At 38.6% G+C, this 13,217-nt stretch overlaps 1 protein-coding gene across 8 annotated transcripts in view; it reads left to right on the top strand.

The window, feature by feature from the left end:
* Positions 1–13,217, top strand: part of SUGCT (succinyl-CoA:glutarate-CoA transferase) — a 763,763-nt gene that overhangs the window by 299,985 nt on the left and 450,561 nt on the right. The gene's annotated exons all lie outside the window — the stretch shown is intronic.

The following is a 13,217-nucleotide window of genomic DNA, read 5'->3' as shown; positions in this document are numbered from 1 at the left end:
GACCACCTTCACCTATTTTCACAACTCTGAAGAGATGTCTTGAAGGGAATACTCTAGCTGGTAGAGTTCAAAGTTTTCGAGCAACTTAGAATCAGCAAAACATTCTTCATCACATTAAGAGACTTGAGGGGCTCAAGAGTTTCAGTGGAACATGCTTCTCCATTGTTCATTCTCTTACTCATCTATTTAGCTCATTTATTGACTGCCTACTATATGCCAGTGACTGTTTTGAGCCCTAGGAAAATGGCATTAAAAACCCAACATAAAAATTCCTATATTCCTGGATTTTCATTAGAATAAACCTTCCAGACTTTCTATAAGACTTGTAGGGCCTCTTCCATAAAAACATTTGTTTTGGTATGCCTCAGAAGTTAGTTGTTCATATTTTTCATATAAGCTTTTTGTAAATTTTGCTTCATAAAAGTATTACAGCTACAACCTGTTAATTATTAATTATTTATTGTCCTTTTTTTTGAGCATGTTATAGTACACATGCTACAAGTTTTATATGTGTGGTTTTCCTATCATTTCTATAGAACAGCATGTGTTTTTTTGGTAACATTAGCTACATTGCCATGTGAAATGCCATGCTTTTTCTTGTCTGCTATTAAATATTGAATCATAAAACTTTCCCTTGATGCTCGTACACACTTTTTTCTGCCTGTATTTCTGTTTTAGAAAATCTTCAAAATATATAAAAATGTAGAGGGATTTGTTAGAGTGAATTTGCATTTTGCCGCTGCTGCTGCTGCTAAGTCGCTTCAGTCGTGTCCGACTCTGTGCGACCCCATAGATGGAAGCCCACCAGGCTCCCCCGTCCCTGGGATTCTCCAGGCAAGAACACTGGAGTGGGTTGCCATTTCCTTCTCCAATGCATGAAAGTGAAAAGTGAAAGTGAAGTCACTCAGTCGTGTCCGACTCTTAGCTACCCCATGGACTGCCACCTACCAGGCTCCTCCGTCCATGGGATTTTACAGGCAAGAGTACTGGAGTGGGGTGCCATTGCCTTCTCTGGAATTTGCACTTTAGGCAACTTAAAAAACTCTACTATGATGGACTCACAGTGTTTATTAAAAAAAGAAAAAAACAAAAAACTTCTTACCCTTTCATCTGACTTGATATCTAAAAGTGGAAACAGAAGCACCTGCTCTCCTAAATACACATGAAGTTTCCCTCATGGGTTTCAAAATCTTCCATCCAAAGCATTTTTACCAAGTTTCAATTAATTTCCTGAGTAATTTCCCAAAGTAACTTTCCTGCCTATGGCAAACGTTCATTTAAATGTTTTAGAATCTGGTAATTCTCTTCGAGTTCTCTGAAATTCATAAATTCTTTAGAAAGTGCCTACCAGAAATGTCAGTCACTTACCTCACTTTTCTGTTATTCTTGCTAAATTCAATTTGATGTTACTCTCTGAGCATGGTCCGGCCCATTCAGGAAGGCAGCTGCATGTTTTTGTCATCAGCTGGGTTTTCCACAGCCAGCACACACACAATCCCCCTCAAGTGCTCTCAGGTGTTACTATTCCTCAGCTGTCGCCACAAGCACTTTTTTTTTTTTTTTTTTTTTTAATTTAAAGGTGGAAGGCTTTCCCCTTGAGCTTGCCATTTTATCCAGGGTGTTGCAGAAAGTCTGTTTACCCAGCTGCTAAGACCAAAAATGAGATGCTGCTGCTGCTGCTGCTGCTAAGTTGCTTCAGTCGTGTCCAACTCTATATGACCCCATAGACTGGACTATGCAGTCCACCAGGCTCCGTCGTCCCTGGGATTCTCCAGGCAAGAACACTGGAGTGGGTTGCCATTAAGCATGTTAACAGTCAGTCCCCAGCTAAAATACAAAAGAAGAGATATAATGGAGACTCATCCAGGGCTTGTTATAACAAACCCCTTCTTTGCAAAGCTAAAGAGCAACAGACTCCTCGTCCTGTGCCACCCACATGCAGGACCAGAATTTTTGCAATAGTTCAGACCTTGCAGGAGAGACTGAAAATCACGATGTGTATTGATGCTAAGAAGAGAAGGATAAAGATGATGTATTAGTAGTTGGGGAGAAACAGTAGGAAGACATGAAATGAAGATGAAGGGAAGGAGAAACGAAGGGGAAAATAGAAATATAATTCCCTTTATTCCTCGCCCTTCCTTTCTTCATTTCTAGTGGCCTCTGACTATATGCCCTTGTCCTGTAGATACAGAGATGATAGAAGTGGTGGGCCCTTGGTCTAAGTAGGAAAACAAACAAATAAAGCAACGAACTAAGTAGTGCGAGTGAAGTGCCACTGTGCACATACACCCAGGGTGCTAGGGGCTCAGAGAAGGGGCTGTTCCCTCAATTTGGGCAAGTCAGGGAAGGCTTCCTGTAGGCACTGTCACCTGAAATGAGTCTTAAAGCACAAATAGAAATAGGTAAAGAAAAAAGATAGTTCAAAAGAGGAAATATCAAACTGAATGTAATTTTATACATAGAAAAAAATTAATCATAGGAGAAGAAAAGAAAGTAGCTTGGAGAAAAACTGATAACAACTTTTAAATTGCTTTTTGAAAAATGCCACACATATTAAGGAAGTGCATATCAGTACAGTCCTGGTGAAGGCACTCCTAAAATGTTGGTTGTCCTAGGTTGTCATAAATAAAATGACAGTGTCAGATAAATTGCCTTTTATTTTTAAAGTACTGTGGCAATTCCTTCAGTAAAATAAATCATTATTTTTGGTTTAGAATGATCTGAGTTTTAAGTCAAGTAATTGAATATCTACTTATTTTTAGACTTTTATATATTAATATATCATGAAATTAAATGTCTTCTTTCAGAGCCTTCTAAACAGAGGTACTAAACAAATATTTGTTGTACTGAATCCAGAACTTATCAAAGAGCTTCATCTCTTTAAATTTGATGTCAGGTCATTTTTAATAGACTTGTTCAGAATATTGGAGAGTTGGACCTGGAACATTTTGGGGGCTGTTGATGGAAGGCTTGTGACTTCAAAGATGCCTAAATATAATGTTAATTTTTAAAACCTGACATCTTGGCTCCATTATGCAAATTTGGTCATTTCACTGCTCTGACTAGATCTTTCATGGAGTCCCCACAGCTTTGAGGATAGTTTAAACTATTTATCTTAACATATGTAATTGCATCTCCCACTTTTGCCTAGAACCATCTTATAATTTAGCCTGGTCTTTTAATATGCTGTGTCTTCACATATGCTGGTCGCTTTTCACTAAAATGATGAAGTTCCTTTAGCCTTTAAAATGAGCACAAATTTTGGGAGCTTTTTCTGTCATTTGTCTGTTTTAAGTGGCTCCTCCTATATTGCTATGTGAAAGCATCTATTACACTCAACTGTCATTCATCCTCCTCCTTGACAAAACAGTAAATTGCTTAAGGCAGAGACTAGCTTTTTATTTTCAAAGATTTTTTTTTGTTTTAGAGCAGCTTTGTTGCTGTTGCTGCTGCTAAGTCACTTCAGTCGTGTCCGGCTCTGTGCCACCCCATAGACGGCAGCCCACCAGGCTCCCCCGTCCCTGGGATTCTCCAGGCAAGAACACTGGAGTGGGTTGCCATTTCCTTCTCCAATGCATGAAGTGAAAAGTGAAAGTGAAGTCGCTCCGTCATGTCCAGCTAACTCTTAGCGACCCCACAGACTGCAGCCTACCAGGCTCCTCCGTCCATGGGATTTTCCAGGCAAGAGTACTCGAGTGGGGTTCCATTGGCTTCTCTGTTAGAGCAGCTTTCAGATCAGATCAAATCAGATCAGTTGCTCAGTCATATCCAACTCTTTTCGACCCCATGAATCGCAGCACGCCAGGCCTCCCTGTCCATCACCAACTCCCGAAGTTCACTCAGACTCACATCCATTGAGTCAGTGATGCCATCCAGCCATCTCATCCTCTGTCGTCCCCTTCTCCTTTTGCCCCCAATCCCTCCCAGCATCAGAGTCTTTTCCAATGAGTCAACTCTTTGCATGAGGTGGCCAAAGTACTGGAGTTTCAGCTTTAGTATCATTCCTTCCAAAGAAATCCCAGGGCTGATCTCCTTCAGAATGGACTGGTTGGATCTCCTGGCAGTCCAAGGGACTCTCAAGAGTCTTCTCCAACACCACAGTTCAAAAGCATCAATTCTTCGGTGCTCAGCCTTCTTCACAGTCCAACTCTCCCATCCATACATGACCACAGGAAAAACCATAGCCTTGACTAGACGAACCTTTGTTGGCAAAGTAATGTCTCTGCTTTTGAATATGCTATCTAGGTTGGTCATAACTTTCCTTCCAAGGAGTTAGCGTCTTTTAATTTCATGGCTGCAGTCACCATCTACAGTGATTTTGGAGCCCAGAAAAATAAAGTTTAATACTGTTTCCACTGTTTCCCCATCTTTTTCCCATGAAGTGATGGGACCGGATGCCATGATCTTCATTTTCTGAATGTTGAGCTTTACACCAACTTTTTCACTCTCCACTTTCACTTTCATCAAGAGGCTTTTTAGTTCCTCTTCACTTTCTGCCATAAGGGTGGTGTCATCTGCATATCTGAGGTTATTGCTATTTCTCCCGGCAATCTTGATTCCAGCTTGTGTTTCTTCCAGTCCAGCATTTCTCATGATGTACTCTGCATATAAGTTAAATAAACAGGGTGACAATATACAGCCTTGACATACTCCTTTTCCTATTTGGAACCAGTCTGTTGTTCCATGTCCAATTCTAACTCTTGCTTCCTGACCTGCATACAAATTTCTCAAGAGGCAAATCACGTGGTCTGGTATTCCCATCTCTTTCATAATTTTCCACAGTTTATTGTGATCCACACAGTCAAAGGCTTTGGCATAGTCAACAAAGCAGAAATAGATGTTTTTCTGGAACTCTCTTGCTTTTTCCATGATCCAGTGGATGTTGGCAATTTGATCTCTGGTTCCTCTGCCTTTTCTAAAACCAGCTTGAACATCAGGAAGTTCATGGTTCACATATTGCTGAAGCCTGGCTTGGAGAATTTTGAGCATTATTTTACTAGCCTGTGAGATGAGTGCAATTGCGCAGTAGTTTGAGCATTCTTCGGCATTGCCTTTCTTTGGGATTGGAATGAAAACTGCCCTTTTCCAGTCCTGTGGCCACTGCTGAGTTTTCCAAATTTGCTGGCATATTGAGTGCAGCACTTTCACAGCATCATCTTTCAGGATTTGGAATAGCTCAACTGGAATTCTATCACCTCTACTAGCTTTGTTCGTAGTGATGCTTTCTAAGGCCCACTTGACTTCACATTCCAGGATGTCTGGCTCTAGGTCAGTGATCACATCATCATGATTATATGGGTCATGAAGATCTTTTTTGTACAGCTCTTCTGTGTATTCTTGCCATCTCTTCTTAATATCTTCTGCTTCTGTTGGTTATAGCAAAACTGAGAGGGAGGCACAAAGAGTTCCCATATACCCTCTGCTATCCTGTTTCCTGCCTTCCCCCAGCCTCTCCACTATTAACATTCCTCACCAGAATGGTACATTTGTTATAATTGATTCACCTACATTGATACATCATAAGAGACTATGTTGTTTTAAAAATTTTTATTTCTAGTGCATATTTAGGTTCCTGACACTAGGTGTTCTTTGAGTTAGTGAACACATGAATTAATAAGGGGCAGGCAAAGCCATCCAAATTTGGCAAAGCAGCTAAAGGAACAAGACCCAATGTCAAGTAAAGTAAAAAGGGGAAAGCAGTGGTAGCTAGAAATGACAACTTTTTCTAAACGCATCTAGGAGGCCTGTGTTATGATCACAGAATGTCAAAAGACCTGAAAACCAGAGTCTTCCACTGACTCTGTGGACTTGAGCAAATCCTCTGATTGCTCTGAGCCTCAGGTTCTCTTGTATACATTGTGTCTAACAATACCTACATCATGGTGAGAATTAAAAAACAGAACAGGCATGAAAGCTGCCAGCACAGCCCTTGGCATATGACAGTGTTCAGTGTATTGTAGGAGAATCTCAATCCTTAAGAATCATAAAATCCTAATTTTTTGCCATCAGAGTTCTCCTACATCTTTTTTTTAATTCATAGATGCCATGTTTTGAGAGATTTTTCTCTTCTACACTATAATTATTATATGAATTACCTTTTACAATTTTTATTTAATAAAGTTTCTTTTAACTGCCAATCAGATTCTGATTAGTATGATATAACTAGTGTTATTGTACTGATTTGATTTAATTTTAGCAGAAATAAAGCATGACAGTCTACTTGGCCTGTATGACCCTGTTGCAGCTAAATAAATTATTTCTGTTCAACTTAAAAACATTAAAAATAGCTCACAAGATTCAGGAATACATTTAATTTTGTACAATGATCTTAGTAACGGTTTCTTTTTTTCAAACCCTGGCTGCTAAGTCACTTCAGTCATGTCCGACTCTGTGCGACCCCATAGACGGCAGCCCACCAGGCTCCCCCATCCCTGGGATTCTCCAGGCAGTAACACTGGAGTGGGTTGCCATTTCCTTCTCCAATGCATGAAAGTGAAAAGTGAAAGTGAAGTCTCTCAGTTGTGTCTGACCCTCAGCGACCCCATGGACTGCAGCCTTCCATGCTCCTCCGTCCATGGGATTTTCCAGGCAAGAGTACCGGAGTGGGGTGCCATTGCCTTCTCCGTTTCAAACCCAAGGTGGGCCTTAATAGCTCATATACTATTCCCTTTCAAGAAATACTATGTTTCAGTGTAGGCAATGAATTTGAAACTTGTGAACATTCCACTTAAATTATTCCACACATTTGTGGTTGTACCTTCATCAATAATGAAACACTTTAGTGTGTTTCTCAGTTGCTATGCTGTGTTAACAGCCTCTATGAAGAGCTTCAGTCAGGGGCTTTGAACTCTGAAATAAAATGTATCCATGAGTTTTCCTGTGTCATTTTTTGGTTAAGTTTTTCAAAGTTTTAATGGGTATCTCTGGCCTTCCTGAAAGCTGTTGACTTTACCTTCTGTTAAATAACATATTGTTCTTGTGCTTAGTTGCTCAGTCAGGTCTGACTCTTTGCTACCCCATGGACTGTAGCCCTCCAGGCTCCTCTATCCATGGGAATCCTCAAGGCCAGAATACTGGAGAGAGTTGCCATGCCCTTCTCCAGGGGATCTTCCCAACCCAGGAATTGAACCCAGGTCTCCCGCACTGCAGGCAGATTCTTCACTGCCTGCAGTAAAGAATTTCCTGGTGCCTGGTCTGAGCCACCAAGAAAGCTCAAGTATCCTTAATTTTAATTTCTAGTAAAAAAAAAATAAAACCACCACATATTTTTATCTCTTGCCTCTTCCCCTACCCCTGTCTTAAATCCTTATTTCAGTCCTCCCTTCTACCTGCCTTCCATGGCCCCATCTTCCTGTCCTTACCCTGTCTTTCACAATTTGGACTCTTTTACCATTAAATAATAGGGAAATATCATGTATCACCTTCCTAGGTGGGTTTTACCTTTTTGCAGGAAGGCTTCATTGAACAGTGGTTTGCTTAAAGAACAGGAAGGGTTTTATCAGTGGCTGCCTACATGATACAATTTAGAAGAGCTAGAAGGAACCTTTATTCCATGGAATATAACTGTTCCTTATACATAGTTTGCTGGTTTCAGAAATTCTACAGTTATAGATTTGAGGGACTTAAAATTTGGTTCACTCTGAAGCCTCAAACAGCACAGGAGGAGTTAAAGCATGAAGTCTTATTCCTTAGAGTTAATAAAATTTCCCAGGCCTTTTCTTCAGACTAGATTTTAATATGGCAAAAGTGGAGAATTCACCAAAGCCCTGGCTGCCTAAGGTGGGTGAAAAGCAGAATGAAGGCTGAGAGCAGTCGGGGACCTCAGAGATTAGGTTTCCTCACTGACACTTTTCCCAGGGCTGGGAGGCTCTGAAGTCTCTTTTAACCCTGATTAATTCCTCCCCTTTCTAAACCTGGCAGTCTTTGACTCTCCCATGTCTACATGTTTTTAATACAACATAGAGAAACTTATTGTTTTCTCCCACGGAAACTTTTATGTTGGTCTAATATTCTCTTTCCCATGTGATCCCACTTTAAAATCTCTTCTGCCAGACTTTTCCCCATTCCCTGACTTCTAATAGTATCTTATGAGGCTGAATTTTATGTGATTTATATACATCCTCAACCTACATATTTAGTTTGTTGTTACCTCCCTCCCAACCTTGCATAAAGCTTCAAATTGTATCATTGAAGGTTTATCTGGCATGCACTGCAGAGGGCTGATTTGGATAAATGGATCTGACGTTTGCTGAGGGTCACATTTGTTTTCTTATGCATTCCATGGCAGCTCTGCCATTATCAGCTAATAGATGGTCCCTTGTAAAATGTCTATATTTTATGTGGTACATTTTCTGAATGTTGGTTATTTGGAAATAGATTTAAGTGGCTATGTGTTGTTACTATAAAATCAGCCTGGAGGGAGAAAGAATGAAAGAAACCCAGTCCTGGAATGCATCCTTCTGGCTTACAGAATGCAAAAGGACCCACTGCAACTCCAAACAAGCTCCTCGTGACCGGGGCTCTTTCCACCCTGTTAAGAGAATTCTTTGTGACTGAGAATCAAATGATGTCTTTAAGTGAGTCAGGGTGGAATGGAATGTCATCCCACTCCTACTTTCCTCCTCCTTTTTTCCAGGAGGGCTATAAACCATTCCACACTGCCTTTTAGTAGAAAGAATTAGGTGGTAGGGGTGGGATATTTATATGTATGTGCGGGGGGTGAGGGGGGGTGGTGGATGATGGTAGAGGGAGAGTATCCAGTAAACTCTGTTTCCCTGGATAAAACATTTAATACCCTCATCTCTCCATTGTAACTTAATGTATATTTTTAGATTTATAGAATGTTAGAATCCTAAACACTTGGAGAGCTGGATAGAACTTGGGATATCATAGAACTTAACCCCTTCCTATGTGTAAGAACTTGGAATTTAACAGCATCATGACCAGAGACCCCTTGAAATCTGGTGGGAGATTCCACAAAGCTTGAAAGGCTTTCCTTTTAGAAGGATGTAGGCACAGCTCTCCAGACTTTGTTGGCTGACCTTCTTTTGCTCTTGACTTGTGAATTGGATAGAGAATCTGGAGTTTGACTCGGTCTCCTGACACTCAGACTCCCAGACTCATTCCTTCCCTGCCCAATTTCCTGCCTGCCTTTGGCTCAGACTGAGTTCTGTTCTGCAATAACTTTGCCCCCCAACTTGGGTCCTATGCTTATCTCTTCTTACCTTCAGCTTTGCAGCATAGGCCTTCCTCGGTCCTTTGATCTTACACCAACTGATGTTTCTAGGAAGAGCTGACTCCACCTCCTTCCCAGTGCTGACAGCTGACATGCCTGCTGAGCTCTGATTTCCACCAGCTGTCCAGCATCCTGGAACATTCCCTAGTGACCAGCTGCTCCTGGCCGTCTTCACCTGGACAATCCACGGTAGTTTTGGCAAGCTGCTCACTTCTTCCAAAGCCAGACTAGACCTACCTTAGTTCTAGTTTAATATGTTTTTCCCAATATCACACAGCTCACTGGTGAGGCTCAAATTGGAATATCTTGATTATCAATGCCTTTTCCATAGTACTCACAGGGCAATTGTTTCTATTTTTTTATAACTAGGAATTTTGTGTTTAGAATAATCTTGGCTAGGAAAAGAAACTCAGTGAACATTCTGCACCTCCCCCCACCCCCACCAGGCGCTCGCGCACACACACACAAACACACACACACACAACTTTTAATCTTTCAGTTTATATAAATTTGCGTTTTTCTTAATGATTTTTCTTCCCTCTATTGTGAATTGTTTTTCTTTTCTCATTTGCTAACTTTGGAAAAGGAAAAATCCAGACATTGGAATGTCTGAGTTTATTTAAGTCTCAGTACTCTGTTCAATTTAATGAAGGGAAACAAAAAAGGAAAATCAGAATGCTGGCCTGGATCTTTGTGGCTCTGGGATTGGCCCTTTTTGGTGGTCACTGATAATATACTGTATTTGGAAAATAAGAGTAATTGGTGGTTCCAAGCTATTTTTAAACACATTAAAATATAGAAATATGTTCTAAAATATAGACATTTAGAACTATTAAAAACAGAAATTGTGAGAAACATAATCATTTTGTAATAATTTAAAATACATTTTATAAAATAGAAAAATAAAAAGATTTATTTAATATATTCATGAGGTGGAATAGTAGACATAAGTCACATTGCACAGCCTGCTAACAGAGAGCATATATTCGTTTTTAGTGTCTATCTATGCAGCATTTATAAACACTGATTACAGACTAGGTTACAAAGAAGACATTATTAATAGTAAACTTCAAGAAAGTTAGTTCAAAAACTAACCATAATGAAATATTCTAAAAATTAATACCAAATTTCAATAGGTAAAACACAGCATGTAAGCAAAAAAATTTAACATGGGATGACAATTTTAAAATCATATTTAACTATTATGGTAGAGCAAACCATCCTAAAATTTGCTGTTTTAAAATGTATCTGAAAATTTTTTCTATGGAGTTAGATAGAAAATACTTTAGACTCTGTGGACTTTGTAGTCTATATCATAGTTACTTTACTATTGCAGTGAGATGGCAACCGTAGAGAATACTTTAATGAATGAATGTGACTGTATTCCAAAAAAACTTTATCTATGGACATTGAAAATTGAATTTCATACATTTTTCATCCATATGAGATATTATTCTTTTTATTTTTTCAATCATTTTAAATGTATCCATTTTTTATTGAGAACAAAGAATTTACTCTCAACAATTTTCCTCCATATCATATAGCAGCATTAGCTATAGTCAACATGTAACATATTACATCCCTAGTATTTATTTATTTTATAGCTGGAAGTTTATACCTTTTGAACACCTTCTGCCAGTTTCCCTTCCTTTTACTCTTTGCTTCTGTTTACCACAAGTCTCGTCTTTTTTTCTGAGTTTTTTTTTTAAGTACTACATCCAAGTGAGATCATACAGTATTTGTCTTTCTCTGTCCAACTTATTTCGCTTAGCATAAGACTTGCTCACTTTTTATGTTTGAATAATATTCCATTGTCTATATTTACTACAATTTCTTTATCCATTTATCTATTTGTGGACGTTTGTTTCCATGCATTGGCTATAGCGGATAATGCTGCTGTGCACATTGGGATGTAAATATCTTCTCAAGTTAGTGTGTTCATTTCCTTTGGATGAATCCCCAGACATGGAATTGCTGGATTATGTGACAGTTCTATTGTTATCTTTTTGAGGATCCTCCATAGCATTTTCCATAGTGCTTACCAATTTACAAGCCCACCAACAGTCCAAAAGAGTTCCCTTTTCTTCACAGCTATGACAGCATTTGTCATTTCTTTGTTTTTTTTCATTTCTTTGTTTTTGATGATGCCATTCTAACAAGCATAAGTTAATGTCTTATTGTGGCTTTAATTTGCATTTTCTTGGTGACTAGTGATGTTAAGCATCTTTTCATGTGTCTTTTGGTCATCTGTATGAATTCTTTAGAGACATATCTACTCAGGCCCTTTGCCTATTTTTTTAAACTGGGTTATTTGGATTTTGCTATTTAATGAATTATTTATATATTTTGAATATTAACCCATTTTCATGTATATAGTTTGCAAATTTTTTTCCCATTCCACAGGTTGTCTTTTCACTTTGTTGATGGTTTCTTTCATTGTGCAGAAGCACTTCGATACAGTCCCACTTGTTTATTTCAGTATTGTTTCTTGTAGTTTAGGTGTCATATCCAAAAAATCATTGCCAGCACCAATGTCAAGGAGCTTTATTTCTCTGTGTTTTCATCTTGAACTTTCATGGTTTCAGATCTTACATTTAAGTATTTAATTCATTTAAACTAATATTTGTGAGTGGTGTAAGATACAGGCACACTTTCATTCCTTTACATGTGAATATCCAGTTACATTTATTTAAAACTCTCTTTTTCATTGAGTATTCTTAGCTCACCTTTGAAATATTAATTGACCATATACACTCGGGTGTATTTCTGGGCTCTCCATTCTGTTCCACTGGTCTATTTGTCTGTTTGTAATGCCAGTACCAAATTATTTTAATGACTACAGCTTTATAGCATTGCTTGAAATCAAGAAGTGTGATACCTCCTGTTTTGCTCTTTTTCAGGATTTCTTTGGCTACTCAGGGTCTTTTGTGGTTTCACATAAATTTCAGGTGTTTTTCTACTTCTGTAACAAAATGTCATTGGGGTGTTGATAGAATTTGAGTTGAATTTATAGATGGCTTTTGATGGTATTGACATTTTAACAATATTAATTCTTCTAATCTATGAACATGAAATACTTTTTTATTTGTGTTTTTATTATTTTCTTTCATCAGTACCTTGTAATTTTCATAGTGGAGATCTTTCTCCTCTTCATGCCAATTTATTCCTAAATATTTTATTGTTTTTGATTATATTATAAGTGAGATTAATTTCCTTATTTCTATTCTCCTTCATTTATTTCTGTTCTAACCTTTATTGTTTTCTTTCTTCTTCTAACTTTGGGCTCAGTTTGTCCTTCTTTTCCTAGTTCTGTAAGGTATTCATTTTTAGCTCAAGAGTTGTACAAGAAGAGGTGGACTAAATGTGCCCCGTTGGTCGTAGTTTTCAAGCCCTTGTTTTGAAACATCAATGATTTATTATTATTATTATTGCAATTCTGAGGGTTGACTGGGTGGTTCTGCTGGACTTGGAGGAGCCCGTTTATGTGGTTGTTTTCAGTTAGATGGTTATCTGGGCTAGAAAGACTAGGATGGCCTCACTCATTTGACTGATTGGGGTTGGCTGCTGGCTGGAAGGAGTGACTTGGATCTCTTCCTCATCTTTTTCACCTGTCAAGCTAGAGAGGCTTTCTTTCCTACATGGTGATCTTTAAACACTAGTTAAAAAGGCAAAAGCAGAAGCAACAAGGCCTCTTGAGGTGTTGGCTCTAGAACTTGTACAGTGTCTCTTCCATCACATTTAATTATTCAAAATGAGTCATGAGGCCAGTTCACATTCAAGCTGAAGACAAATAATTTATTAATGTGTATTATGAATCTCTTTGGAGAAATGTAGCAAGCAGTGATTTCCAAACTTATGTGGCCAGAAAAAGTTTCTTTCACCTTCTTACTCCACTAATTCCAATTCCTATTAACACATCAAGTGATCCTAGTGTACCTTGAAATACAGCTTGGGAAATCAGATAATCTAATCTAATTTAGAG

Source organism: Bubalus bubalis, chromosome 8 (genome assembly GCF_019923935.1).
Source record: "Bubalus bubalis isolate 160015118507 breed Murrah chromosome 8, NDDB_SH_1, whole genome shotgun sequence".
NCBI classification, from domain to species: domain Eukaryota; kingdom Metazoa; phylum Chordata; class Mammalia; order Artiodactyla; family Bovidae; genus Bubalus; species Bubalus bubalis.
Note: the sequence above shows the minus strand (reverse complement) of the source record. Positions and strands in the feature narration are given on the sequence as shown.